This window comes from Dendrobates tinctorius, unplaced genomic scaffold (genome assembly GCF_039654945.1).
Source record: "Dendrobates tinctorius isolate UK_male_01 unplaced genomic scaffold, ASM3965494v1 ptg000125l, whole genome shotgun sequence".
NCBI lineage: Eukaryota > Metazoa > Chordata > Amphibia > Anura > Dendrobatidae > Dendrobates > Dendrobates tinctorius.
Genome location: NW_027361793.1, coordinates 15,544,846 through 15,569,835, shown reverse-complemented (window position 1 = coordinate 15,569,835; position 24,990 = coordinate 15,544,846). Strand labels below are relative to the sequence as shown.

General features: G+C 45.8%; 1 long non-coding RNA gene across 1 annotated transcript in view; it reads left to right on the top strand.

The window, feature by feature from the left end:
- The window catches only part of LOC141047000 (uncharacterized), a 211,992-nt gene that overhangs the window by 128,229 nt on the left and 58,773 nt on the right, over window positions 1–24,990 (top strand). The window lies entirely within an intron of this gene.

Here is a 24,990-nt window from a genome sequence, read left to right as displayed (position 1 = left end):
AATATATTCAATAAAATATTATTTATATATGGTATTTGATGCTCCTTATTTTTCCTTTTTTGCTTATATGTTTCTGTTTGTAGTTTCACCACATCTATATACCCTATGTTCAATAAAGCACAGATTCAACTACAGTCTCCCTTATTGGACCCCGGTATAGCGGTTTAGCTGCTTGTTAAGCTACATGAATCCGGGTTCATTTAGTGAAGACATGACAGTGAAACGGCAGCTCTCCAGCTAGTGGGAATACAGAGAGAAGATCCTTCCATCCTGCAGGACCGCAGTGAAACATTAGCTCTCCTGCTAGTGGAACTCAGAGATAGAAGAGTCTTCCATCCTGCACCGGCCAGTTATACAGCGCCATCCAGCTAGTGCAGTTTAGGGAAAAGACAACCCTTCATCCAGCTTGCAGGAACTAGTAAACTGCAGAAATCCATCTAGTGAGATTCAAGTCACCAGCTACACAGAGACTAATACAGCTACAGCAATCTCTGCACAGCCAAGCATCCCTCCAAGAAACCATGTCCCACAAATCACACAGGATAAAATTCGCTATATCCATCTCCTCAAAGACTGTATCCATCAGCGGCGCGGTCGCCATTGCCCGCGCAAATGTGGAAGCCACCAAAATGCGAGCAAGCTATGCTGAAGAAGAGATGCAACTTAAATTAAAGAAAGCATGCCTAGAAGATCAAGAGAGAAAGTCATGCATAGACAGAGAGAAGTCATGCTTAGAAAGAGAGGGGCAAGAGAGAAGGTTATGCATAGAGAGATGAGCAAGAGAGAAAGACACAGATAGAGAAGGCACGTGTGAATGCCACCTTGGAGAGCCTAGCAGTAAAAAGAGAGGCTGCTGCAGCACTAGCAGAGGCAGAAGCACTAGGAGCCACGAACAACCCTGAGCTGCATAGCCAAGGCAGTGCGTCAAGTCTGAAGTTGCCATTGCAAGATTCACCACAACGCACATCTCAATATGTTAATGAACTTCCTGATCCAAACTATAACCAAGATCGCGACATATCCAGTGAAGAGAGTGAGAGTCATCATGAAGCTCAGCTCCAGGAAAACGTGGAGCAAAACAACTCTGCTAATGTCTACCTTACCCCTCGCCAGGTAACCAGCGTGAATCACCTTGCTGACACACCACACTTCAGACTGAAGCAATGTAACACCATCTGGCACCACCCTGAGGATACTAACAGGTATGAACGCACCTCACACCACTATCAGAATGACCAGTATACTCTGCTGACAATCGGTTCACATCAGAATTTGCTAAGCTCATCTCACGATGTGATCTGGTTGCCAAGGGACTCATGCTGAAGGTTTGAGAGCTTGGAAAGCTTCCTTCCAAAATGTCACTAGAGACTTGGGGGCTACAACACAGGGAAGAGCTAGACCTCTTAGTCAAATACCTGGGAGAAGAGTCAGTCAAACACGCAGTAAGGATCAGAGACATTAATATAAACCACCCTCAAATCGGCCTTAAAGAGATCTGGAAGAGGCTAGATGAGTGTTACGGCTCTGCAGAGGTAATAGAGAGAGCCTTGTTCAAAAGAATCGATGACTTTCCTAAAATATCTAACAAAGGTTTCCCAAATCTTAGAGGGCTAGGTGACCTGCTACAGGAGGTCCTAGTTGCCAAATGTGAAGGTGACCTACAAGGACTTGCATACCTTGACACGGCCAAAGATGTTAACCCTATAGTCCAAAAGTTGCGCTACAATCTACAGGAGAGGTGGCTCACGTGTGTTTCCATGTACAAATACAAACACAGTGTTTCATTCCCTCCCTACTTCATTTTTGTAGACTTTATACACGAACAAGCGACAATCAGCAAACCCACACAGAACATCTGTTGCCGTGCACAAGACTTATGTTTCTTCTCCAAGTTCCAATTACAGGTCTGCTGGCCGCTCTCAATCAGAGACAATGGTGCAGGACCCTGACAAGCAGTGCCCGCTTCATCAGAAGCCTCATTCTCTCCTGAAATGCAGAGCCTTCAGAGGAAAATTTATGCCAGATCGCAGAAGCTTCCTAAAAGAGAACGGCAACTGCTACAAGTGCTGCTTATCCACCACTCATCTCGCCAAGGATTGTAAGGTCAATGTAAAATGCACAGAATGTGGAACCACAGATCATAACACTGCCCTACACCCTGGTTCAGCTCCATGGAGTGCGCAAAACATGCCAGCTGACAGTGAGCATGGCCAGGAGGCAGCTACACCAGAGATCACTTCACAATGTACTGAAGTCTGTAAAAGGACAATAGACAGTAGGTCTTGTTCTAAAATATGCCTCGTCAGAGTGTACCCAAAGGGTCATAGAGACAAAGCTGTGAGACTGTATGCTATCTTGGATGATCAAACTAATTGATCTCTGGCTAGATCAACATTCTTTGACCTATTCAACATCAAAGGGCCAAGCACTCCTTACTCATTGAAGACATGTGCAGGTACTGTGACTACAGCAGGTAGAAAAGCTACTGACTACCAAATTGAGTCCTTAGACAGACAATTCTACCTGCCACTACCTACAATCATCGAGTGTAATCAGATCCCAGACAACAGGTCTGAAATCCCTGCACCAGATGTGGCAATTCATCATGCTCACTTGAAACGCATAGCACACCTTATACTGGAACTGGACCCTCAGGCACAGATAATACTGCTGTTAGGAAGATATCCTACAGGTTCATACAGTGAGAAGTCATATCAATGGACTCCACAATGCTCCCTATGCCCAAAAGGGAGACCTAGGATGGGTCATAATAGGAAATGTATGCTTGGGACATATGCACGCCCCATCTTCTGTGACAAGTATGCTAACAAATACATTGGAGAAAGGACGCCCATCTCTGTTTCAACCTTGCAACAACAAGTTCCATGTCAAGGAGCTACCACACAGCATCCAACTACCAAATAATTTAATAGACTTTACTCATGACAGAAGTATGGTGTCAGGAAGCTATGAGGATCAGTTGGAGTGCAAAGTCTTCTAGAGGACTAAGCAAGACAACCAAGTCGCAATGTCAGTAGAGGACAAGTTGTTCTTAGAGGTCATGGACAAGGGGCTCATAAAAGATGAGACCAACAGCTGGGTCGCACCGCTTCCCTTCAGAACCCACAGACCACATCTACCAAACAACAGAAATCAGGCATTAAAATGTGTCTCCTCCCTCAAACATAATCTACAAAGGAAACCAGAGATGAAAGGTCACTTTTTCTCCTTCATGTCAAAGATATTTGAGAACTGCCATGCAGAACTAGCTCCCACTCTCAAAGACTCTGAAGAATGCTGGTTCCTACCCATGTTTGGAGTACACCACCCTAAGAAACCAGGCCAGATTAGAGTGATGTTTGACTCCAGTGCTAAGTTTGATGATGTCTCCCTGAATGATGCTCTACTGACAGGACCAGACCTCAATAACAAACTGCTGGGAGTACTTATGCGCTTCCGTAAGGATTCCATTGCCTTCATCGCTGGCATCCAGCAAATGTTCCATTGTTTCCTTGTGAGAGAGAGAGACAGGAACTTCCTAAGATTCTTCTGGTACAGAGACAATGATCCTACTAAAGAACTCACAGAGTACCGCATGAGAGTGCACATCTTTGGCAATAGCCCTCCTGCAGTCGCCATTTATGGACTCAAAAGGTCAGCACCAGAATACCTGCGGAGCGGGCAGCAGTGGTGTCAATGCATGCTCCAGGACCTGAAGCACATGACTGCTGGTGGCGTGACCTAAGCTCCACAGAGCTAGGAGCTGCAGGGAAACTCCTAGAAAGGTAACTACAGGACAATGTTACCAAGGGGCATAGATAGAGACAGAAACCAGATCAAGCCGAGGTCAAAGCACAAGATAGCAATACAGTACCAAACAATTAGACAGTATGGATAGTCAGGACGTAGCAATAGATCAGAAAACCAGAATGGGCATTAGACGGTACAATAGGGGTAAACTGTAACGGAGTAATGATAGCCAAGCCAGGAGGTCAGAACCAGAAAAGACAATAGTACAAAAGCAAGAGACGGAGTACAGAGTGAAGGAATATGCCGGGTCATACACGGGAAGCAAACAAACAACGCAGAGTACACGCACACCAGGGGTCAGACACACCAGAACAGCAGTATAACTGACAGAGAATGCTAGTTTGGAGTGAGTATAAATACCCCTCCCAGATCCAAAGAGAGGCCGGCAAAAGTTAACCCTGTGAGAACAGGTCATTAACCATGTCCTAACCATGACAGTACCCCCCTCTTAATGGGGGGCCACTAGACCCCCAGGTTTCTCATGGTACCTGGCATGAAAAGCCTGCACCAGTCTATGAGCATGCACCGAACTGGCTGGAACCCACGACCGTTCCTCAACGGAATATCCCTTCCAATGGATAAGGTACTGAAGTCTCCGGCGCACCCACCTCGAATCAACGATGCGCCCTACCTCGTACTCCAGTTGACCCTCTACCAACACTGGTGGAGCCACAGATGAGGGATCTTCTCTAACTGCCCCCACAGGTTTTAATAGGGACCTGTGGAAGACGTTAGAGATTTTGAAGGAGGTGGGCAACTGTAATCTGTATGCCACCGGGTTGATCACCTCTACAATCTTTTATGGGCCAATAAATTTGGGGCCCAACTTCATAGAGGGTATTTTAAGTTTGATGTTACGGGTGGACAACCAGACTTTTTCCCCCACTGTCAACACAGGAACCACCCCCCTCCTCCTGTCTGCAAAATGTTTGAACTTCTGGGCTTTGGAGATGTTCCCCTGTACCTCCTTCCAGAGGGTTTTTAATTGTTGTACCATCCCCTCGGCACCAGGGCAATCCGAATCCATACGAGAAATTTCCCCAAACTGCGGAACAAACCCATAATTGACCAGAAAGGGAGACTTTCCGGTAGACTGATTAATCCAACAGTTAAATGCAAATTCTGCCATCGGTAATACCTCACACCAGTCTTCCTGCCTGGAGGAGGCCAGCCATCTCAGAATCTGCTCCAATGACTGGTTGGCACGTTCCGTTTGTCCGTTGGATTCCGGGTGATAGGCAGAGGAGAATGACAACGTGACCCCCAACTTCATACAAAACGCTCTCCAAAACCTGGCCACAAATTGCACACCCCTGTCCGACACCACGTTCACGGGCACTCCATGCAGCCGAACAATGTGCTGTATAAACAAGCGGGCCAAGGTTTCAGCGGATGGTAATGCAGGTAATGGCCCAAAGTGGGCTTGCTTAGAAAATCTATCAACCACTACCCATACCACTGAGTTGCCCTTGGAAGGTGGAAGGTTAGTGATAAAGTCCATGGACAGGTGTGTTCATGGTTTATCCGGAATTGGCAAAGGCACCAATTCCCCGGACCTGAAAGCTTTTAGAGCGCGCACACACCCCACAAGTATTCACAAACCTTTTTATATCAGTACACATAGAGGGCCACCAAAAACCTCTAGCTACTACCACCCGGGTAGCTGCAATACCAGGGTGTGCACTTAACACAGAGTCATGAAATTCTTCAAAGAGTGTTGGACGTGATTGTTCTGTACAAACAATTTACTTGGGGGTTTATTCCTGGGAGCTTGTGCTTCCAGAATCTCTCTCTGTAACTTAGAGGAGATTTCGGCTACAACCACTCCTGGTTGAAGAATGGAGGAAGGAGGTTCTGGAGGGGACACAGAATCAAAACTTCGGGATAAGGCATCAGCCTTTACATTTTTAGACCCTGGTCGGAACGTGATGGTAGAATGAAATCAAGAAAAAAAAGTGCCCACCGAGCCTGTCTGGGGGGTCAATCTCTTAGCAGACTCGATATAGGCCAGGTTTTTATGATCAGTGATGACCGTAATGGGATGAGCGGCCCCCTCCAAAAAATGCCTCCATTCTTCGAAGGCCAATTTAACTGCTAACAATTCCCTGTTACCGACATCATAGTTTCTCTCGGTTGAAGAGAACTTCTTAGAGAAAAAGGCACAGGGTTTGAGGTTAGTCAGGGTAGAGGGGCCCTGTGACAATACTGCCCCCACCCCCACCTCTGAAGCATCGACCTCAAAGATAAAAGGTCTTGACGAATCGGGTTGTTGTACCAACACAGGGGCTGTAGTAAAACACTTCTTTAATGCCAGGAAGGAATTTTTTGCGGCCACGGACCAATTTTTTACATCTGCCCCTTTAAGAGTGAGGTCCGTCAAGGGTTTTACCACCTGCGAGAACCCTTTAATGAACTTCCCACAATAATTAGCGAAGCCCAGAAATCGCTGCAACCCCTTCAAGGTCATGAGGCTGCACCCAATCTGTAATGGCCTGAACCTTCCCTGGATCCATACAGAATCCCTTCCCGGATACAGTTACACCCAGAAAAGACAGTTCTTGCATAAAAAATGAGCACTTCTCCAGCTTAGCATACAAATGGTTCTCCCGGAGTCTCATAAGCACTGTATGCAGATGATGCAAGTGTGACTGACTGTCCTCAGAGTAAATCAAGATATCATCCAGGTAAATGACTAAATAACATCCAATCAAGTCAGAAAAAACAACATTAATAAAATTCTGAAAAACCGCAGGAGTGTTATTGAGGCCAAAGGGCATAACCAGGTTTTCAAACAGCCCCTCAGTTGTCAGGAACGCTGTTTTCCTTTCGTCCCCCTCCCGGATCCTTATAAGGTTATAAGCCCCTCGTAGATCAAGCTTAGAAAACCATTTGGCCCCCGTGAGTTGATTGCATAGATCAGGAATCAATGGAAGAGGGTACGTGTTCTTAACAGTAATTTTGTTCAGTTCCCGAAAGTGGAGACACGGTCGTAACCCACCATCTTTTTTCTTTACAAAGAAAAACCCTGCTGCCACGGGTGAGACCGAGGGCTGAATATGCCCCTTGCGAAGGCTTTCTTTAATGTACTCTTTCATAGCTTGGCACTCAGGCCTGGACAAATTACACTAACGAGCCTTGGTTAATTTGGCTCCAGGTACTAAATCAACAGCACAATCATATGGTCTATGTGGTGGGAGCGCCTCAGCCTCGCTTTCGGAAAACACATCTTTAAAGTCTCTCAGGTACTCTGGAATACCCTCCAGACCGACAGATGACACAGATACGGATTTTATCGGATTGACAAAAGGAACCTGGTTACAACAAAGACCATTATCATTACATCCCCATCGGGTGATCTCCCCCTTTACCCAATCAATAAAAGGATTGTGACGTTGCAACCAGGGCATTCCCAATACCAGTCCTGCAGGCAGATTATTCATAATGAAACAACTTAAATTTTCCACATGAGTGGAACCCACTTTCATAGAAAAACTTCAGACATAAAACAAATTCCATTCCGGGTAAGAGGGGATGAATCCACAGCCACAATTTTAACATGGTCTTTTATCCTGACTGTCCCTATCTTATTAAGATTCACAACTTGGGCATCAATCAGATTAATGGAGGAACCACAGTCGACAAAGGCGGTGGTCATAACAGGACCGCCAGCAATTTCCAATTCAACCTGGAGCACCATTTTTGTACGTGAGAAAAAATGTACCTGGGAGTCTGGACAACCTCCTTGATTGTTGCCCAGACTCAGAAGTTTTTCTGATGGTTTCTCTGAAGAAGGGCAGGAGGGGCAATTCCTTTTCCAATGTCCAGAGGCTCCACAGTAAAAGCATAGTAGATTGTCTCTATGGTGCCTTTTCTCTTTCTCCTTAACCGAGACTGACCCAACCTTCATGGGCTCAGATACAGGTGCAGAGTCACACAATTTTGGGTACAAGGGAGATTCTTGTTGCATCATTCCTCTAGCACGGAGTCTCCGGTCCATACGGACCGCCTGCATCATGGTGTCCTCCAGGGTATCAGGAGGCAAAGATGGAATGCCAGAGCGTCCTGCAGACGGTCAGAAAGTCCCCTGCGAAACAACCCCCTCAGGGCGGCGTCATTCCAGGATACTTCGTCGGTCCAACGTCTAAACTCTGAGCAGAACTATTCAGCAGAGTGCCTCCCCTGTGTCACACTCGTCACCATATCCTCAGCCAGATGCACTCTATCAGGCTCATCATAGATGTGCCCCAGAGCCTCAAAGAACCAGTTCACTGACATACAGTACGTTCAGAAGCAGAGGAAGACAGAGAGAAAGCCCATGCTTGCAGAGCCCCCCGAAGTAGGAAAATAATGACCCCCACCCTCTGGAACTCATCCCCGGAGGAGCGAGGCCTTAGAGAAAAAAAAAGCTTGCATCCTTCTCTGAAAGACCTAAACTCCTTTTTATCCCCTGAGAAAGGGTCGGGCAATTTGACAGGAGATTCAGGGGACACTACGAACACATCTCTACCCCCAGAACTAGAAGCCCCTGCATCGACAGCCCCCTGCACAGTAACCACCAACTGTTGCTGGGTATGAGCCATTGTGCGCTGTTCCACATTGAGTTTATGGAACATTTGGGTCAGGTGCTTGACCTGATCAGCCAAAGCTTGTATGGGATCCATGAGGATAACACACACCTTTTTTTTTCACTTCAGAGGAAAAAAAAACTGAAACAGTCAGCTATAATGTCAGGAACACCGCACTACACTTGCTCACTGAGCCAGTGCGCGTGTCCTGAGTACAAAGACTGTGCACAAAGATACCTGCGGAGCAGGCAGTAGTGGTGACAATGACCTGAAGCACGTGACTGCTGGGGGCGTGGCCTAAACTCCACAGAGCTAGGAGCTGCAGGGAAACTCCTAGAAAGGTATCTACAGGACAATGTTACCAAGGGGCATAGACAGAGACAAAAACCAGATCAAGCCGAGGTCAAAGCACGAGATAGCAATACAGTACCAAAGGATTAGACAGTATGAATAGTCAGGACATAGCAATAGATCAGAAAACCAGAACGGGCATTAGACGGTAAAATAGGGGTAAACTGTAACGGAGTAACGATAGCCAAGCCAGGAGGTCAGAACCAGAAAAAACAATACTACAAAACGAGAGACGGAGTACAGAGTGAAGGAACAAGCTGGGTCATACACGGGAAGCAAACAAACAACGCAGAGTACACACACAGAGTCAGACACACCAGAACAGCAGTATAACTGACAGAGAATGCTAGTTTGGAGTGAGTATAAATACCCCTCCCAGATCCGAAGAGAGGCCGGCAAAAGTTAACCCTGTGAGAACAGGACATTAACCATGTCCTAACCATGACACATAGTATGGATCAGATGTCAGACAATTCACATAAAAAGACTTTTATGTTGATGACTGTCTGAAAGCCATGCCTTCAAATGAGACTGCCATCAGAGAGCCCAAGTGATGCTTGCTTGCTCCAACCTCCAGTTTCACAAAATAGCCTCAAAAAGCCAAGAACTCATGAAAGCATTCCCTTCACAAGACTTGTGTAATGGTCTCAGAGACCTGGACCTGGGGTCAGATCCCACACCAATGCGACGCAGCCTCAGGCTTCTCTGGAATCTACAGTCAGACACTTTCACCTTTCAGGTCAACCAGGAAGAAAAGCCTTTCACACGCAGAGGTGTCCTGTCTACCATCAACAGTCTGTATGATCCCCTGGGGTTTGCAGCTCCTGTTACTATACATGGCAAATCCATACTAAAACACTTAACTAAGGAGACTTCTGAATGGAATGCACCTCTGCCACCTGATAAGAGAATCCAGTGGGAAGTATGGAAGAACTCTTTAGCAGCCCTCTCCAACCTGAATGTGCCAAGGCCATTCACTCCTGTGCCATCTACATAGATGCAAAGCCAAAGACTGTATGTATTTGCAGATGCTTCTGTCAAAACAATTGCTGCTGTTGCCTATCTCAAAACTGTGGACTCCAAATGTCAGAGCCACATTGGCTTTGTTATGGGGAAGGCCACACTTGCTCCACAACCAGAGCACACCATCAGAGGCGTATCTAGGCTTCCTGGCACCTGGGGTAAGAATTTGGTTCGGCCCCCCCCCCCAAGTACATATGCGACTTGCACACTTAGCCATGTACCCACGAGCTGCTCTCCCTAATGCTCTCAATGTTCAGTAAAAAACTGTAAGCAGGAAGAGAAGCTCATTGTCAAGTATGAAAATCGCATATGAGGGAAGAGTCCGTGTGATCACTGTTGGAACCTGCAGAGCTGAATCCTGACATTGCAGCTTCTGAATTCTCATAACGAATGCACTGCACACTTTTAGGATTCTCCCTTGCCGATGTACAGTCATGTCAGCACAAGCATGTGATTTATATACTTCTGGCCACATTCCGACTAGACGTGCCCAGCCTCGCTCCGTTCATTTTCATTGAGTGAGGCCACGCATGTCTAGTCAGCATGTGACCGCATGTATGTAAATTACCGGCACAAGAGAATCCTGACAGCGTTCAGTGAGCACTGTGAGAATTCAGAAGTCTACAGTCACATAGAATGACTGCAGACTCCGTACAAACCTGGACAACCCCTTTCATGTTCCTAACAAATAAAAACATGAGAATTAGTCAGTAGCACAAATAACATTTACATCCAGGTACCATATAGATGACGTCGTCTCTGCAGTCGTTCTCCTTTTCTTCTTCTTGTCCAAACCCCATGATGAGTTTTCTCACCCACATCTCGTCCCTGCAGACTTTCATCTTCTCCGGTCTTCTGCAGCAAATCTCCACACGATGCCCTTAAAGATAGAAGTGTCATTATAATGCTCCTGAATAAAAATGTCTGCAATATATGGTCGCCTCACACTATTCCCCTCCCTCCTCTAACATCCCACCTGTTCATCATACTGTCTCCTCATATATTTACCCCCTCACTCTCTATATTGTCTGCTCACACATAACCCTGACTCCCTATACTGTGTCCACATACATTAACCCGTTTGCGCCCCATACTGTCTGCCCCCAACCCCCATACTGTTTCCTCATACATACTCTGTGTCCTCAAATCTCCCCACACACATTAAATAACCCCCATCCACACTCCAAATCCCCCACACACATTAAATAACCCCCCATCCACACTCCAAATCCCTCAGACACATTAAATACCCCCATCCACACTCCAAATCCCTCACACACATTAAGTAACCCCCCATCCCAACTCCCAAATCCCGCCCACACATTATGTAACCCCCACTCCAAATCCCCCACACATTAACCCCATCCCCACTCATTAACCCCCATCCCCACTCCAAATCCCCCACACATTAAATAACCCCCATCCTCACTCCCAAATCCCCCACACACATTATGTACCCCCCACTCCAAATCCCCCACATATTAACCCCATCCCTACTCATTAACCCCCCAAACAATAACCCCCATCCCCACTCCTTAATTCCATCCCCACTCATTAACCCCCCGTCCATACTCCCAAAACCCCCAACACATTATGTACCCCCCCACTCCAAATCCCCCACACATTAACCCCCATCCCCAATACATAACCCCCCAGACATTAATTCCATCCCCACTCATTAACCCTCCACAAATTAATTCCATCCCCACTCAATAACCCCCATCCCCACTCATTAACCCCCCACTCAATAACCCCCATCCCCACTCATTAACCCCCAGACATTAATTCCATCCCCACTCATTAACCCTCCACAAATTAATTCCATCCCCACTCAATAACCCCCATCCCCACTCACTAACCCCCCCACTCAATAACCCCCATCCCCACTCATTAACCCCCCACACATTGACCCCCATCCCCACTCATTAACCCCCCACACATTAACCCCATCCCCACTCTTTAACCCCCCCACACATTAATCCCCATCCCCACTCATTAACCCCCCACACATTAATCCCCATCCCCACATTAACCTCATATCCACTCATTAACCCCCCCACATTAACCCCATCGCCACACATTAACACCCTCCATCTTCGGTGGTTTCTTCAGCTCCACATTGAGCACACTTACCACCAGTGCTGAGCGTTCACTGAGCACTCTGGGCGCTGGGGAGTGACGTCAGCAGCGTGATCACATGACATGTCACGCTGCTAATGTCGCTCTGGCCCGGCGGTCAGAGCTGCAATTGTACTGGCGTCTATACAGACGCCAGTACAATTGTTCCCTGGGAGCCGGCACGCGCACCTTCTCTGCGCCAGCTGTCAGCTTGACAGCTGACACAGAGAACCGCCGACTCTCAGGCCAGGGGGGCGGCAGAACGCAGCCGCCAGGGAGGACACTGCGGACCGCTGCATTGCGGCCCAGACTGCGCCCCCTGCCGGCTGCGCCCGGGGCAACTGCCTCGGCTGCCCCCCCCAGATACGCCCCTGCACACCATACCAAGGTTGGAACTTTGTGCTGCAGTCTTAGCCGTCGAGTTAGCAGAGTTCATTGCATCCGAGAAGGACATCGACCTGACACAAGCCAAGTTCTACTCAGACAGCAAAGTAGTCCAGGGATACATCCACAATGAAACTAGACGATTCTATGTTTATGTCAACAACAGAGTGCTACGAATTAGGAGATCAGCTCATCCAAATCAGTGGCATTACATTCCCACGAACCAAAATCCTGCAGATCATGCAACTAGAGCAGTTGACACAAGTCGACTAGAGAGCACAACATGGCTCTCAGGACCAAAACCATTGTACACTGAGGAACGTTTTCCAGACACCTTTGAACTAGTGAGAGAGGACCCAGGTGCTGAAATCCACCCTCAGGTGTCTACATACAATGACTCCAGCTACTCTCCTAACCCAGAAAACAGGACTATCCAGTGCCCCTCCAGGAGGAGTCGACACTATGGAGCTCTACAAGCGCCAATGGAGACAGGTGCAAAGTCTTGCCAATACATTCTGGGACAGGTGGCGCAAACAATACTTGTCTACCCTGCAGCCACGGAGGAAGTGGCAATCTACCAGGCCTAATCTGAGGATTGGTGACAACGTCCTTGTGAAAGACTGTCAGGCCCATCAAAACCAGTGGCCACTTGAACTAGTGACTTACATTCTCGAGTAAAGATGGCAATGTCCGCAAAGTTGAACTTAGGATGGCCAAAAGGGATGAACTTAAGAAATTCTCCAGATCAGTGACTGAGCTGGTCCTATTGTTGTCTTCGGAGAATAAGAATATTGACATCCGTTTGATGCCAGATGGGGAGTGTTCTGTCTCTGACATAATTCACAACCTTTAACTGTCTATTTTGATAATATATACATCGATTTGCTGTGAATATCCATAGTATTTAGTTTCAGCCATAGATTTAATGTTTTCATTGTTTTTGGCTCCATCTACTGACCAAAGTCATAACTACATGATTATTATGCATTGTACTTCCTGAAATTTATTTCTCTCTCTTCACAATGCATTTTGGGAAGGTTTGCAAAGCACCCTGGTAAGTTGCAAAGCATCATGGTAAACTGCAGCTCCCATTTTTCCCTCCATTTCTTCCATTTCCTCTCAAGCCTGCATTTTGTGAACATCTCATTTCCTCTACTCCCCTTGCGTCAGCATCGCTGGTACATAACATACTCCCTGTATATAATCCCTATCTCATATTAGCCAGCTTAGGTAGCTCCCTTGGTCAGCTAGTAGTGCAGATATCTGTTATGTATATGTGTATTCCCATGAACCCATTACTGATTGCATTTATATGTTTCTGTTTGTAGTTTCACCACATCTATATACCCTACGTTCAATAAAGCACAGATTCAACTACAGTCTCCCTTATTAGACCCCAGAATAGTGGTTTAGCTGCTTGTTAAGCTACATGAATCCCGGTTAATTTAGGGAGGACATGACACCATGACTAGATGCCTGTCATAAGCTATTCCTACTGCTTCACCTCACAGTAGACGAATTGCAGAGAAAAACAGAATTATTGTAGAAGGAATATGAATCGACCCTGAAAAGTTTTTTTTCTTGTATGTGACAGCAGCAAATTCGGGAGTAATGCAAGTAACCCTGCCAGCTTTGATGAATTTCTGAGTACAGATTACCATAAAAAACATGAATTGGTCAATGAGTCCATAGAAAAAATCTACAGCAAAGCTTAGAATTTATAAGGCAGTATCCCTGACTAGATGCCTGCCATATGCTATACCTACTGCAACACCTCACCATAAACAAATTGCTGATAGGAGCGGTTATATTATAGCAGGATAGAATCTATTTGAATTTGCCATGAAAAAAGGGATTAGTTTAATGTAGCAGCTTGAAAGACTGTTATTTCATAAACTCTGCTGGGTAATATAGTGGAGCTTTTCGCATCTATTCAGCCTGATATGGTGGATATCAGGATCTTCTGTACTTACTGTACAAGCTCTCCTGTCCCAGCTGGAAATCCAGTATGCAGTGTGAGAATTTCCCTATGTGATGATCACCTGACAGCCCATAACAAGGTAGTGGATCATATACTGATAGAACTGATCGGCTCTTTTGGTTCAAAAAAATGTTCCATCAACTAGAAGGTGGATCCACAGAAAAGCCTTTTTTTCCAATTACTAAGGAGTGGGTCTCCTACACTGGTAAATCGCATGCACTAAGTGCAAAGGATGCCAAAAATTAGAAGGAGGCACTCCAATACCCCTATAAAGAGGCATAGTGGAGGGCCTCTAAAAACATTTTTGTCCCCATTATTAAGAAGTGGGTATCCTAGACTGGTAATGCCCACACAGAAAAACATTTACCCCTGAGGGGTATACATATATATAAAAGAATGTTCATGGTATACCTCTAAAAATTGTCAATAGGGCATCATAAACACCCTTTAAAATTTATAGCATGGGTAGCATGATCACCCTGTTGATATAATGGTGGAGGAGGATGACACAAAAAAGACAAAATCCTGAAGCATATACCCATGTTTGGGTGGGAAGGAGTGCATAAGATTAGACCATTAAAAAATACACTGGGTTTGATTCTATGTTCCGCTACTGTCATACGATGGTGTACAGAAGACTGGCCCAATCCACCCCTTGTTCATTTTGATAAGAGTCAGCCTGTCAGCATTTTCAGTTGACAGGTGGAAGTGCCTATTGGTTGTAATATCCCCGGAAGCACTAAAAACCCACTCTGACAAAATGACAGTGGCAGTGCAGGCCAGTAGCTCCAACGCGAGAGACAGTTCATAACAGAATGGTTTTTAACAGGGAGAAATGCAAAGTACTACATCTGGGCAATAAAAATGGAAAAAGCATATATAGAATGGGAGGAATAGGGCTAAGTGACAGCACATGTGAAAAAGACTTGGGTATACTAATAGATCACAGACTGAATATGAGTCAACAGTGTGATGCAGCAGCAAAAAAGGCAAATGCAATTCTAGGATGTATTAACAGAAGCATACAGTCTAGATCACGTGAAGTCATTATTTCCCTCTACTCCTCTTTGGTCAGACCTCATCTGGAATATTGTGTCCAGTTTTGGGCACCACATGTTAAAAAAGACATCAACAAACTGGAGCAATTTCAGAAAAGAGCGACCAGAATGGTGACCGGTCTGCAAACCCTGTCTTATGAGGAAAGGTTGCAGGATTTGGGAATGTTTAGTTTGCAAAAGAGAAGACTGAGAGGAGACTTAATAGCTGTCTACAAATATCTAAAGGGCTGTCACATTGTAGAAGGATCAACTTTATTCTCATTTGCACAAGGAAAGACTAGAAGCAATGGGATGAAACTGAATGGGAGGAGACACAGATTAGATATTAGAAAAAACTTTTTGACAGAGTGATCAATGAGTGGAACAGGCTGCCACGAGAAGTGGTGAGTTCTCCTTCAATGGAAGTCTTCAAACAGAGGCTGGACAGACATCTGACTGGGATGATTTAGCGAATCCTGCTTTGAGCAGGGGGTTGGACCAGATGGCCCAGGAGGTCCCTTCCAACTCTACGATTCTATGATTCTATGATTCTATGTGTCTAGATTGGATACCCAAAAGAGGATTCACGGAGGACGCTGGTACGGTCGCCAAGGTATTCCTTCAGAATCTTTAAAAACTTTTCCCTTCTTGTCAGAGTACCCTGTGCATCAGGGCCTGGAAACTGGGAGGGTCTGAGAAAAGTTTTCCAGACCTTTGAGAGTGTTCCCCTGCCTCTGCTGCATATGGTCTCCTTAGTCTCCACTCCTTGGTTGCCCAAGGAACTGTGACCTCTGTCACCAGCATTGTCAGATGGGAATTTTTTAAATAATTCTTCAACTAGGGCCTTCTGATACTTCAACATTTTATTAGACCTCTCTGCCACGGGAAGGAGAAATGTTAAGTTCTTCTTGTAGCATTGGACTAGAAGGGTAACCGACCAGTAATTAGTGTTGGTCAAAATGCGGGTCACTGGAAAGGTGGCAGAACATAAACTCAGCCATGTGTTCCAGACTGCCAACATAAAAGACTTCCCTGTCCCCACTAAGAGGGTGACTGTCATGTTGTCCTCCTCCTCATCCTCCCTCTCCTCCTTATCTTCAGGCCATCCACGCTGAACAGATCGGACAAAGGTGGTATGAGTAGTACCTGTCACGCCTCTGTTGTCGGGTATTCTGGGACCATCAAGTCCTTCCCTGTCCCTACCTCTAGGGGCGCTCTACCTTGCCTGTTCCCTTGATTACTTCTGATGGTGAAGGCACCGGGGTCACACACCTTGCCCTAGCTCCTGAATCCGCCCTCAGTTTGTACCCTTCCACCACCCAAGGGAAGAAGGGAGTAGCAGTGTACTGTATTACACCAAGCTGACTAACAAGATAATACAAGCAGAGATAAAGTAAAATACCAGTCATAAAAATATACTCACACAAACAACAGAGGTAAACACCGGGGATTGGAGAATGGGGAAAAGCCAAAGTAGGAGAAGATGGGGATTAGCACACAACCAAAACCTCTCAAAAGTGTTAGATAAATTCACCAAATGCCTTATCAAACAACACCCACCACCATCTCCTAAACAATTCAGCATGAAGCTATCTCTGGTAATGAGTGTTTGCCAGGGCCAACAATATATAGGAGAGGGGAGGGGCTAACAGTGAACAGCTGAGAGCCTTAATGCAGGAAAACTTCCAGGATCTATCAACTGAGTGGATTAGCCCCTGCACTGCTAAAAAGAAACCTGCACCATTTATTATGAAGGTGAAGTGCTCTTAATCAGTGCAGTAGTAGGAGAAATCAGACACTGCAGTTTTCTAGCTCTTATGTCATGGTAAACCTGTGACAGTACTGTCGGTAGCAAATACCACCAGCTCCTGTTCCTCCTCCTCATTATCATCCAATCCGTATTGAGAAGATAAGATGAGGCTGGGCTGTGAAGCATCACCCAGTATAGTTTCTTGCTCATCTCATTTGCTCCACCTGCAAACCCTCCTCTTCAATTGTGAGCAGCAAGGGTTTCAGTAGACAGAGGAGTGGGATGGTTACGCCGCTCACCATCTTGGACGAGTCCTCAAAGTTTTGGAGAACCACACAGATGCTAGATATACATGCCCACTCATTAGCTCTTATGTGCAGAGGTTGACCAGATTACAGATGGACATGGTGTAGCTGGTATTCAACTACTCCCCCTGCTGCTCACAAAGAGTTGCCAACATATGTAATGTTGAATTCCAATGTGTGGTGACATCGCACACCAGTCAGTGAGCTGGAAGTTGCAAATGCTGCTGTAGCACTGCCAGGGCGGCTATAGCTGGCTTGTGGAAATGGGCACTCACATGGCATACTTTCACAAGTAGCTGAGGCAGATCTGAGTTGGTTTTGAGAAAACGCTGAATCACAAAGTTGGGCACATCTGCCACCAGATTACAGTCTTTATCACACATGACCATGCCTGGTTATAGGTTCAGGGGCGAAAGCCACAGATCAATCTGGTCTTTTAGACCTTTCAACAACTCATTGTGTGGTTTGTCACCTAAGCAGATTAGTTTCAGCAGAGCATTGTTCCGCTTGACCAAGGCAATGGTGCAGTGCTTCCAGCTTGCGACTGATGTTGACATTTCTGAGATGAAGGGTGAGTAGGAGGAGATGCAGGAATTGCTGTAGAAGTTGGGGGCAACCCTGAATGAACCAAGGCCCGCAATCCTCGGTGTCTGTAGTTCATGTTCTGTCCCAGGGTCTGAATGGGTCCATCTTTCACAATGTTCACCCAGTGTGCCATCAGAAAATGTTGCATCCCTGGCCATAATCACATGTCCAGGTGTTCGTGGTTAAGTGGACCTTCGCAGTCACAGCATTGGTCAGGGCACAGCTGATGTTATGGACATGTGCTTGTGTAAGTCGGGGATGGCACACCAGGAGAAATAGTGGTGGGTGGGGACCGAGTATCGAAGGAATTACCGCTGATATGAGGTTGTGGAAAGGTTCCATCTCCACGAGCCTAAATGACAATATTTCCAGGGCAAGCAGTCTGGAAATGTGGCTGTTTTGTATTGTAACCTGTGGGTGGCTAGCTGCGTATTTACGCTTGCATTTCAAGGAGTGGGGTAGGGAAAACTGAACGCTGCGCTGGGACAATGACGTTGATGTGTTGCTTACAGTGGTTGCAAGTGTGCAATGACAGGTTAAGTGTGACAGGCATCTTCTACATCAGGGGATCTGCATGAATATACTGTAGAACAGGGGAAGAGGCAGTGGTATCACTCACAGGCACTGTTTTTGTAACCTAGTGTTCAGCCCAAGTAGTTGGGTGCTTTGCTTGCATGTGCCTGAGCATGGTGGTGATAGTCAAGCTGGTAATTATGTTGCCCCTGCTGATGCTGGCATGGCAGATGTTGCAAATGACTTTTTTTGGGTTAAGTGCCTTTAAAAAAGCACCACACTTGGGAACACCTAACCCTTGGCTTTATAACTTCACCCATGTTCATGCCCTGGGGAACAGTTGCCTGCCTTGTGTCTCTGGCCACCCTACTGCCTCTTCCTGCCTGTTGTGGTGCTGTGGAACCCCCCTGTGCACTGTTATCCTCACTCTGCATGTCACTTTTCCAGGTTGGGTCAGCAACTTCATCGTCCACCACCTCGTCTAACTCTTCCGCACCTTGGTCATCCTCCTGACTTGCTACACCACTTGCTACAACAGCATTTGCTGACAATTGTGTCACATCATCATCCAGCTCTTGGACAGTAATTGCATTTTCCCACTGTTGCCACTTGTGAGCATGACGGCTCATAAAATTTGAGCATCGCTACATGCAATCTCTTCATGTTTTAAGTGGGCAGAGCAAAAGACAAGAATCTATAAATGGAAACGTGAACAGCTCTTTGGAATGTGCAACTGTGGGATCACTCGTCTCCGGGCACTTGGCATGGTGGGAGGAAGGAGGATCAGAGTGAGGATTATGTGGTCCAGAATCATGGCTACTGCGTTTGGACCATATGGTAGACAGGGTGGTGGTGGCAAAGTGACTGGAAGCATTATCTGCTATCCATCCAACACCTTTTTCACACTGATCTGGCTTCAAGAGTGGTGTTCCACGGCCCTCTAAAAAGTGAGACAGGAAGCTAGATCGATATGATGTGTGTGTCTCTTGTGCTCTGTTAGTTTGGGTGGTCAGGAGCCGGAATCTCCAGGAGTGGACCCTCTGGACCGTGGCACCGAGGGGCCCCGGGCGAGCTGCCAGGTGGAACCGACCCCTATACAGGGACCGTTAGGAGTAGGCTCAGGGGTTCAAGTACCACGGTAGCCGGTCTCGAGAGGGGCAGCTCAGGATGGACTGGAGTAGGAGTGCGGGACTGAAGTGTAGACTGTAAGGCTGGAATGTGGAGAGATGGTTGAAGCGGAGCACAGGAGATAGAACTGGAGTAGGACTGTAGGTGTGTGGACAGCTGGATGCCGCAGGAACAACGGAGGCAGAACTGGAGTAGGATGGAACAGGAACACAGCCACAGAGCAGAGGCAGGAGGGAATAGGAACACTGGAGAAGGACTGGAGCAGGATGGAACAGGAGCACAGGAACAGGACTGGAGTAGGGAGGCACGGGAACACAGGAACAGGACTGGAGTAGGACGGAACAGGCAAGCTGGAACAGAGCAGGAGCCGGAAGGAACAGGAACACTGGAGCAGGACGGAGGACACTGCAGGGAACACGGATGACAGGGCTGCGAGGCTGCTGCAGGAAACACCGAGGACAGAGCCGAGAGTGTTGTGAGCTCATTTTCGGGTTTACCTCTGACTTCTGGTGAGGGTTATGGAGCTGGCTGTGCTGACAGAGGAGTAGTGAGTTCTCTATCTGGACTCCCTCTATTGATTTGGTTGTCATCAAAGAATATCTCTATGAAGGAGGCTTGTTGTGAGTTCATTTTCCCCTTCACCATTGAGGTCTGATGAACTCCCTCTTCTGGTGAAGGAAGGTAGAGAGGCTGATTACCAAGCACCTGGGCAGGATGATGATGACTGGGTGACGGGAATTACTGACTGGATATAAGGCAGCCGATGCCCTTCTGCCTTGCTGGTGATCTCTCTGAGGGATTCTAGGAGACCAGTCTGATTTCTGCTCCTCAAAGCTAAGTTTTCTGCTCTACTTTTTGCATTTGTGTTTTGGTTTTGTTTTGCATTGTTTTCCTTGATTTCTGCCATTCCCTGCTGGGGTGAGCTGAATTCCTTTTTGCTCTGTCTTCAGAAAATACCTGAGTACTGATATAGTCTTTTTGAAGCTTAGCGTCTTCAGGGCTTTTTTCCCTTTCAGCTGTTGGCTCTTGTTTTGATAGGGTTTTGGCGGATTACAGACAGCAGCTTTTCTATCCTGTCCTATCTAGTTAGCTTGGGCCCCATCATTTGCTCAGCCTATCTTTCTATCTGTGTGAGTGTTTTTTCATCTTGCTTCACCGTCATTATATGTTGGGGGCTGCCTATTGCTTTGGGGTCTGCTCTGGGGAAGTTTAGATTTCCCTTTCTGTCTTTAGTCTATGTAGTTCTCCGGCTGTGATCGAGGGGTCTAGGGCACCGTAGGAACCCCCCACGGCTACTGCTAGTTGTTGTTGATAGGTTCAGGGGTCTGCAATCCGATAGCTGCCAACTTCTCTGGTTTTCTGGACTTAGCTAGTATTTCTGTTTTTGCCTCCTACGGTGACTCATTCATAACAGAATCACCAGCCAGACAGCAGATCCTAGGGTACTCAATAGCAGGAAAGAATTGTAAAAAAAAAAAAAAGTGTGTATATTTTTTCCTCTATATCTCTGAGGCCGTAGGGGGAATTTTTTTTTCTCTCAATGGAGATAAAGCAATTGTCTGATCGTCTGGAGCAGCTCGCTGCGGAAGTGCAGGGAATTTCCGCCTACCTTGCTCATTCACATGCTGCTGAACCAAAGATCTCTACTCCTGATGTGTTTTTTGGGGATCGGTCTAAATTTTTGAATTTCAAAAATAATTGTGAATTATTTTTTGCCTTGAAGCCTAACTCGTCAGGGAGCTCCACGCAGCAGGTTAAAATTGTCATCTCTTTGATGCGTGGCGATCCCCAGGATTGGGTGTTTTCTTTGAAACCAGATGATCCTATTCTGACTAATGTGAATGCATTTTTTCAAGCCTTGGGGTTGTTGTATGACGAACCTAATGCTATTGATCAGGCTGAAAAGACCCTGTTGGCATTGAGCCAGGGTCGAGATTCTGCAGAATTGTACTGTCAAAAATTCCGAAAGTGGGCGGTCCTTACTACCTGGAATGATAATGCCTTGGCAGCTCTCTTTCGGAAGGGTTTGTCAGAAGCCGTAAAAGATACTATGGTGGGATTTCCTGTTCCCTCTGGTCTTGACGATTCTATGTCATTAGCCATTCAGGTTGATCGGTGTTTACGTGAACGCAGGACTGCACGAGAGGTGTTGCCACCTGTTGAACAAATGTCTGAACCTACGCAATGTGATAGAGTTTTGTCCAGGGAGCAACATCAGGAGTTCAGAAGGCGTAATAAGCTGTGTTTTTTTTGTGGAGATGCCTCGCATATTATTTCTGTCTGTCCTAAACGAGAGAAACTTTTTGCACACACGTTTTCTGTGGGTGGTGTTCAACCTAAGTTTCTTCTGGCAATTTCTCTGATCTGCTCCCTGTCCACATTTTCCGCCAAGGCTTTTGTGGATTCGGGAGCAGCCCTGAACCTAATGGACTTGGATTTTGCTAAACATTGTTGATTTCCTATGACACCTCTGCAGACGCCTATCCCTTTGAGGGGGATTGATGCTACTCCTTTGGCGAAAAATAAACCTCAGTTTTGGACCCAGGTGGTAATGCGGGTCACCCCAGACCATCAAGAAAATTGCAGATTTTTGGTGTTGCATAATTTGCATGATACCATTGTTCTGGGGTTTCCCTGGTTGCAAATTCATAATCCAATTTTGGATTGGAAATCTGTGTCTGTGGTGAGTTGGGGTTCTCGGTGTGCCCTTATTGAGGCTCCGGTTTTTTCCACCTCTCCTCAGTCGCATGATGTTCCTGACTATTTGGCGGATTTTTATGATGTATTTAGTGAGAATGAGTCTGCGTCTTTGCCTCCTCATAGGAGTTATGACTGTGCAATTCAACTGAGCCCGGGGTGTAAATTTCCCAAGGGTCGGCTCTTCAATTTATCTGTACCCGAGCACGAGGCTATGTGATCCTATATTAAGGAGGCATTGGAGAAGGGTCATATTAGACCATCCTCTTCACCCTTAGGTGCTGGGGTTTTTTTCGTGGCCAAAAAGGATGGTTCATTAAGGCCGTGTATTGATTACACAGGTCAACGAAAAAAAATTTTTTTTCTGGTGTCCAAAATATTTTAATGAATTTGGGGTATTTTTGGGGTGCTGATTCTGAATATGTCATCAGTTTTGCCAGATTGGCTCAAGTTTTTGAGATTTTTGGTATCTTATTTATAGCACTTGTTGGTAAATGCGACGCATCATCTCATTAATTTCTTTGGATTAGTACTTGAACTGAGCAGTTCTCAATATAGTTTTGTGTTAATTAGTGTTCTAAAAGTTTGTTCATAGCTTGATTTTTGCACTAACTTTATGTTGTTGTCTGTTTTCCAGTGAAAAGCATGAACTCATCATGAAGAAGTTGTCTTAACGATCCAGACTCATTCTGTTACATTTGTGGTGAATATACACTGCCAAAACATAGAAGAAACATAACACACTTCGTAAAAAAAGTGTATTTTGCCTATTTTGGGGTTATGCTTGGGGACCAAGACAAGTTTTGGGCACCACACATAGTGTGCAAAGCATGTATCGAATTATTACGAAAATGGAGCAAAGGACAAAGAAAAAGCTTCAAATTTGGTGTTCCAATGGTGTGGAGAGAGCCAAAAAATCATCATGATGACTGTTATTTATGGTAAACACAGGTACAGGCACATCTTCACAATGAGGGACAGGCCTTCTTGCAGATTCCATGTTACTCCCATTTTCGTTTCTTATGCTTATTGAATCCTTGCACTTGCACTGCACAGAAATAACAGTCATCATGATGATTTTTTGGCTCTCTCCACACCATTGGAACACCAAATTTGAAGCTTTTTCTTTGTCCTTTGCTCCATTTTCGTAATAATTCGATACATGCTTTGCACACTATGTGTGGTGCCCAAAACTTGTCTTGGTCCCCAAGCATAACCCCAAAATAGGCAAAATACACTTTTTTTACGAAGTGTGTTATGTTTCTTCTATGTTTTGGCAGTGTATATTCACCACAAATGTAACAGAATGAGTCTGGATCGTTAAGACAACTTCTTCATGATGAGTTCATGCTTTTCACTGGAAAACAGACAACAACATAAAGTTAGTGCAAAAATCAAGCTATGAACAAACTTTTAGAACACTAATTAACACAAAACTATATTGAGAACTGCTCAGTTCAAGTACTAATCCAAAGAAATTAATGAGATGATGCGTCGCATTTACCAACAAGTGCTATAAATAAGATACCAAAAATCTCAAAAACTTGAGCCAATCTGGCAAAACTGATGACATATTCAGAATCAGCACCCCAAAAATACCCTAAATTCGATGAAATATCTTTGGCACCAAAAATGCTGTTGACCAGTGTTATCGTGCCCTCAACAAAATTACTATCAAATATCATTATCCGCTACCCCTGATTTCGGATCTATTCTCCAGAGTTAAAGGTGCTTGCTGGTTTACCAAGCTTGACCTCAGGGGGGGCGTATAATCTTATCCGCATTAAGCATGGGGATGAATGGAAGACGGCGTTTAGTACTCCGGAGGGACATTTTGAGTACCTGGTGATGCCTTTTGGGGCCACTAATGCCCCTTCTGTCTTCCAGTGCTTCATGAACAATATTTTCCGAGACTTTGTGGATAAATTTTTGATTATCTATCTGGATGATATTTAGATCTTCTCCAAGGATTGGGATTCTCATGTGGAACATGTTCGGACTGTGTTCCGGATCTTGAGGGAGTATGTATGTCAAAGGATCGAAATGCCTTTTTGGGGTACAGAGGATTTCTTTTTTGGGATTTATTTTGTCTCCGTCAACTATTGAAATGGACCCGGCCAAGGTACAGGCCATTTATGATTGGGTTCAGCCCACTTCTTTGAAGGCCCTCCAGAAGTTTTTGGGTTTTGCTAATTTTTATCGGAAATTTATAGCAAAATTTTCTAGTATTGCCAAGCCATTGACTGATCTGACTAAGAAGGGTGCTGATATGTTGATTGGTCTCCGGAGGCTGTTTCTTCCTTTCAGGAGCTGAAGCGAAGATTCACTTCTGCCCCAGTTTTGCGGCAACCTGATGTCTCACTCCCGTTCCAGGTAGAGGTGGACGCTTCTGAGATTGGTGCAGGAGCTGTTTTGTCCCAAAAGGATCCTGTAACATCTAAAATGAATCCCTGTGCTTTCTTTTCCTGAAAGTTCTCTCCATCTGAACGTAACTATGATGTGGGGAATCGGGAACTGTTAGCCATGAAATGGGCATTTGAGGAGTGGAGACATTGGTTGGAGGGAGCTAAACATCAAGTCGTGGTCCTCACTGACCACAAGAATTTGATTTACCTGGAGTCGGCCAAACGCTTGAACCCTAGACAGGCTAGGTGTGCCTTGTTTTTCACACGTTTTGATTTTGTGGTCTCTTTGCTTCCTGGCACTAAGAATGTCAAGGCTGACGCTCTCTCTAGGAGCTTAT